A 6,204-nucleotide genomic window follows, 5' to 3' on the forward strand; every position below is an offset into this window, starting at 1 on the left:
ATGTGCAGGATGTCTGAACTACTTGGGAATATGTGTACACCAGTAATTGCCCTTCATATGAAAAATTAATATTTGATGACAGGAAAACTATATAACAAGATACTGCCTTGCCAGTGAATTTTATTTTGATACAATTTTCTAATTCAATTGTCCAAAATTGTTGAAACACATGTAATAGAAATTTCAAAAAGGATCCTCTAGCACACCCCAGAACTGAATTCTGCTCCGGATAGCTGAACCACACTGGTGATCTTACAAAAATATTGGTACTTCTCGGATGAAATGTACCATAGCGTAAATAACATACAGACAATCTTTTCAAGTCTGATTTACATGCCACAGCAAGACCCTCATGTGGAGATCTGCACAAGAGGGCAAGATAGCGGTGAGGTGGAGCATACAGAAATAACCTGAGCTTTATTTACACCTTGGGGAAAAGTAGGTGAGAGATCAGATTTACTTATTCGTGTTATCCCTGCTTCTCTGAGCAAAACATAAAGCACTGCCAATTTGCACTTTTGTGTGACTTCCAATGAAAAGAAAACACAGCTCTGGCAATCTTCTGTCTGATGACACAATCTCTTTCAGCTGCTGCTTAAGTGTAGGGTCTTCACCTGGTAACTAGCAAACAAGGAGCTAATAATAGTTTAAGCTTCCCTGGCAGGGGAGATTAGGACAAGAGATATAAACGAGGTGCCTGGGATGTGAAGTGATGTGGATTCCTGGGTGAGAGGGTGGGCTTTAGCAGTTTCCTTAGCTGTGATGGTTACAGCAGTCAGGTTTGGGTTGGGCTCTCCCTTCATGCAAAGATGCTCTATCCATAGAGAGTTGCCTTTGAAAGAAGGTGTGTGTTGTGACTTCCAGCTGCAGTGTAGTCTGCACCAGTCGGTTTTGCATTCTGTCTGAGGGCATATGCAGGCCAGCTCCTGGTTTTTTACTGATTTGGAGCCATTTTGCTGAGATAAAATGTTACTTGCTTCTTTAGAATTTTCTTCTAACTTAATTCAAAGGAAGAAAACTTGTCTGTGTGGAAAAAGAAGGTATACAGAGCTTTCTTTTTTTATTAATTGTTTTATCACTGTTGCTTGATGTGTTTTAAATTATTTAAGGAGAGCTTCTTTTCTTGCAACACATAGCTTTTAATTGCTATGTAACTTAGATGGTCCCAAAAGAAGGGATTGTGTTGTGTTGAAGTTGCAGCAGCTAACATGATAGTGTTTATCTCCCAGCCCCTAATTAATCTTTTCAGTTATCTGTGCTTCCCTTGCTGATTACATAGAAAGTGCCTTTTTTTTCCTGCTTATTTAAACTAGAGTTGGCTGTATTGACTTCATTCTACCAAAGTTTGCTGAAGTCCTCTGAAGGTGCCTCAAGGAGAAGCAGAGGCTCTTTGGTCTCCATGTTCCTACTGACATTGGAGACACCTGCTGTATGTGCTTTTTTCAGCTCCCCTGGTTTGGTAGGACCAAGCTCCTTAGTCCATTACAGTGCCTAGCAGCTCCAGCCAGGCGTGAGGGCCTCTGCATGTGCCAAGCAGGTCCAGAAGCCCCCTTTACCTGAAGAGGGCAACTCGGATATGACAAAAAATAATGGGTGGATGCCAGGAACTGAAGGCAACAGAAAGGTATAGTAGCTGTACTGCTCTGGTTTGATGAAATTGGTCTCCAAAGAAGCTGGTTCATGAATGGTACACTCTATCTTCCATCCACCCAGCTGCCCTCAGACAGCTGTGGAACGATCTGAGGAGGAGGGCTGGTAGGCTGTTCATTCCTTAGTTGTGCTCGTGGACACAGGGCCAGGGTGCCTGGGAGGGCATCTGCTTCTCAGTCATCAAAATGATTGCCATGCCTGCCACATCTCTGCCTCACAGACATATGCTAGCATTTTGCAGTACTGTCAAAATATGCTTTAAAGCCCATTTCAGCAGCAAGCTTGCTTAGATTCCTTGCCAGGAAATGTTAATTACTGTGGTGCAGTCTTCTGTTTTCTGTGGTGCAATAACAATTAATTTACACCATTTGGAAAAAACACTTACACTTTTTTATTAAAAATCAATAAAAGCAAATCAATACAGTGTAAAGTATACAATATCAAAATGAAAAGCTCTTGTTTTTATACTTGAGCATCCCTAATAAAATTTCATTGTTGATTGAAGCAGCTTGTCTATTCTAATCTAATGAGAAGCTGTCAAGTTTCTTTTTAGCATTTTGGAAATGACTAAAAACGGCTGTCCCAATTCATGGCAAATGAATGCAATAATTAACCCTCGAGTTGTAAGTCAATATGATGATGCAAACAGTGGTGGGTTCATCTCTCTGCATTGTATCACCTATGGACTTGACAGTCTATGGAATCCATTTTGACTCAGGATGGAGATTAATTTTTATTTATAGCTGTAATTAGAAAAACACTAGCACTAGTGGAGACTGCTCTGTTGCTAATATGTGTTACCACAGAGTAAAGTCTGCAGCAATTTTTGCATTTTAACATCGAAAGGGTAAAAACAATTAATTGCTTCTTCCTGGGACAACCTGTTCATTCTTTGGAACCTGATGATTTACTGGGACATTGATTTCAAGGATTCTTAGTGAAAAATCCCACGGTTGTTTTTTCTGCCACTGCTGAAACTACACTAGGTGCTGCAGAGCCTGGGAAGGTGGCTCATGCCAGTAAGCTTGTGGTTCCCAGGCTCTCCTACAGCAAGGGCTGGGCAAGACCAAGCTTCTCAGGTGCCTTAAATCCCAGTTCCTGCCCCCCGCCATTGCGGGGATAGAAGCTCTGGGATTCATCCAGCCATGATCCAGCCCAGCAGCTGCAGCAGGGAAGAGGTCCCTCAGCCCACGTGGGACATCCCCAGATGCTGCGGTGAGGAACACTTTGCCCTTCACAGCACAAGCTCCTGTTTCCATCACTGTCACCTGCTGCCATGGCTTGCACATTTCTGAGTGCATCCACAGTGATCATCACTTGTTTTAGGAGTTAGTTTTTTCTTTAACAGAAAGAAACGGGTAACTTTAATCCTGTGGATGGGCAGATCACCGTTTCCTTTCTACAGACAGAACTATCCTGGGTTTGAGTTTGATGTGGGGTTTTTTTTTAACAGCAAATTGATAGATGGTGCTTTTGAATATGTGAAATGATCCAGATATGACAGCAGGTTCTTCAAAGCCATTAGACAAGTCTGTTAGCTCATGGCAGTGGGCTGGGAGGACAAGAGTCACTGAGCTAAAAATGCATTAACTAGACTAATGTAAAAGGGATGGAGCACTCATACTAAACTGCCAGAAACTCCTCCTGCTTTGCTACCGTGGTACCAGGAATCTAGACATAAGTGAACAAAAAAAAAAGGCTTTGAAATAAAATCATTTATTTTCAAATCAGGGTATGTGGTTTGAGTCATTTTTAGGAATTCCAGAGTGTGGCAATACGTCACTGAGATACTGCAAAACCTTTAATTTGTCTCTATGTGGCACCTGTGTATGCACTGGTGTTCCCCTCTGCAGCGGGAGCTGTGATGTAACCACCACTTTGTCATCATGATGGATGAGTCTACGGTTTCTCTCTACCACAAAAATTTACATTAGTCCATCCTGCTTTTCGTGTGTGGGGTTATATTTTTTTTTAACTGCTCCTAACTGATTTTCTGATGCCTGAGCCAGCTAAGACAAGCCCTGCGAAGGTAGGATGATTATTTACATTATATAAGCCTTTCAGACTCTCAAAATACAGGTCTTAAACTTATTATTAACTTCAGGCGTATTAGTAAGTCCCACTGAGGTAAAAAGGATGTGCTTTAGGGCACAGATGACTATCAGCTAAGAAAAAGCCAAGAAACTTGTTTCCTTCACAATGGTAATTGATTACTTGTGGAATAACTTCTCTCAGAGACTATCACTTGATCTGTATTTGAAGTGTGTAGGAGGGAGCTTTATGTTAGTAATCTCCCCCTACTGCAGAACTGATGAGTTTCAATAACACTGTAGTATTTTCAAATGGAAACAGATGTTCTGTTGGACATCCTACAACAGAAAGTCAATAGTAGATAAGCCATAAGTAGACCTTCTCTCCGAGAGGACTCCGCTGCCATAGCTGTGCAGGAATCAGCTTGGCTGGACTAGCAGAAGTGACATGAAGACCAGAAAGTTTTTGTGGCAGGCTTATCAAATTCCCACTTACCTCAAGCAATTTAGATGCTTTCTATGATGTTCTTTAATTACGCTCCAGAGGAACTGCGTACTGTTTTCCATCTGGAGCTGAAGCAGGCCACGTTTCAGTTGTTAGCACATCTTTGTACTGCATTTCTGCATGGATATATCAGGTAGAAATGTAGGGGGAGAGGGTCCAAAGACACCCAATGTAAGATGGTACCTGCCCTGAAGAGCTTACTATTTATCTCAACCTCACAAATTGTGGTTAAGGCAAGAGGCAGGGGTAAAGCAGTATTTTTGCTTTTGTTCAGAAGTTTATGTGGAATGAGGAGTAGAAATTGAGTTTTCCAAATGTCACAAACAGATAAACACATTCAAGGATCCTCAGGAATGGAAGATGCTTTAGCGGCTTTAGATAATTCACTGGTCCTCTCCTTCAGGGCACCCAGCAAGGCACCATGAGGATGTGCAAGAGGGCTTTCCCGATGATACTCCTTTCTTTCTTTTAAGGGATGTCATAACACAGGGAGAAATATTAGATGCAAGCAAGCCCTATGGTTTTGATTGTGGTTAATCTGACGGTTCTGGTTTGCTTTAAGCAGAAGCTGATGAGCAATGGTTTCAAGGGAGAAAAGGCAAACGGCCCCAGTACTGAGGTCAGCCAGCCACTTCCTACACCCAGCTGCTCCAGTTTATTTTTTCAATTAAGTTTGGCTTAAATTAATGATGACAGTTTAAAGAGAGCTCTTTCACCTAGTTAGCTTGCTTTATATCTGAAACCAAGTCCCTTCTGTCCAATTGCATTTTGTTACAAGATTTGCAGTTAGGTTCCCAAAAGCCCCTGGTTTCTCACCACTTTATTTTGTTGTCTCTCTGCTCTGCTGTTGCCCTCTGCCCTTTCGTGCCCTTTGGAGGGAAGGCTAAAGCTATTGCTGCTGCAGTACGGAAACAAAGTGCCTCCTAATTGATCGTTAATACTGCTGGAGTGTGAGAATGTTGGGAATTGCTAGATTAAGCCCATTTACTCCAGCTTCTGGGTCAGCTCTTCAGACAGTATAAATCAGCGTTCCTTCCTGCCTTTCTCCCAGTTTGGCTGGTTCAGTGGCTCTGCACAAGCACCAGAACCTCCAGGGCTTTTCTCTAGCAAGCTGAAGTATACTCCCTGGTCCAGAATACTGGTAGTCGATTTCCAGAAGCCAGAGAATTAGCAGCTCTAGAAGTAACTGCTATAATCGCCTGCAAATTAGGTGGTGGGGGAGAGAAACAAAAGCCTTAATTTTTCAGAAAGAATGCAGCTGAAAACAAGAACCTTGCTGATCCCAAGAGATGCCACAGGTGTGTGCGTGGTCTCTCGATGGCCTCTCTAAGCCAGCAGAGTCCCTGCTTTTTTTCAACAAACTTCACACTTGCTGTAGAGAAGGAAGGCATCATCTGCTCTAGGGGGTTGACTTCATTAATGTGGGGGTTCCTTAAACCTCTTACAACTATTAACTTAAGCATTCTCTCCAGGCTTGGCTGCTTTGCTTTCCTGACTAGAGCAATTTTTACTGCAACGGGGAGACCTCAACTTCGTATTTAAGGTAAGAGCTGATGACTCATAATCAAAATAAGAAACAAAGTGCCACTCCTTGTACCTCTCCCCATTTGCTAGGAAAGCAGTAAGAATTGCATCATTGCTCACTGCAGATATTAACAAGATCGCTATGGGTGCCATCCTCTGTAAACACTAAAACCTTAAAGATTTCTGAAATTAAGATTAATCCTATGGCCTGAGCGCTACAACGTTTGGCAAGTCATACAAGACCAGCCAGGGAGCAGTCTTCACTGCAGTCTTGAGAAGGCAGTCAAAAACAAGCAGGCTTGGGGTGGTTTGGTGACTCATGACTTCTTAAACCGAGATTGTGTCTCATCCTCTTCACTCTTCCCAGTGAAAGTGAGCAGAGGTAGGGCTGCAATTAGTAATGAGGTAATGACAAATCAGCCCCACACCTGATCTGAATCCCTGACGGAAGTCAGCATGAGCGAGGAAGAAAGACGGAGGATGGTCTCCTAGGTG

This window comes from Opisthocomus hoazin, chromosome 6 (genome assembly GCF_030867145.1).
Source record: "Opisthocomus hoazin isolate bOpiHoa1 chromosome 6, bOpiHoa1.hap1, whole genome shotgun sequence".
Lineage (NCBI taxonomy): Eukaryota > Metazoa > Chordata > Aves > Opisthocomiformes > Opisthocomidae > Opisthocomus > Opisthocomus hoazin.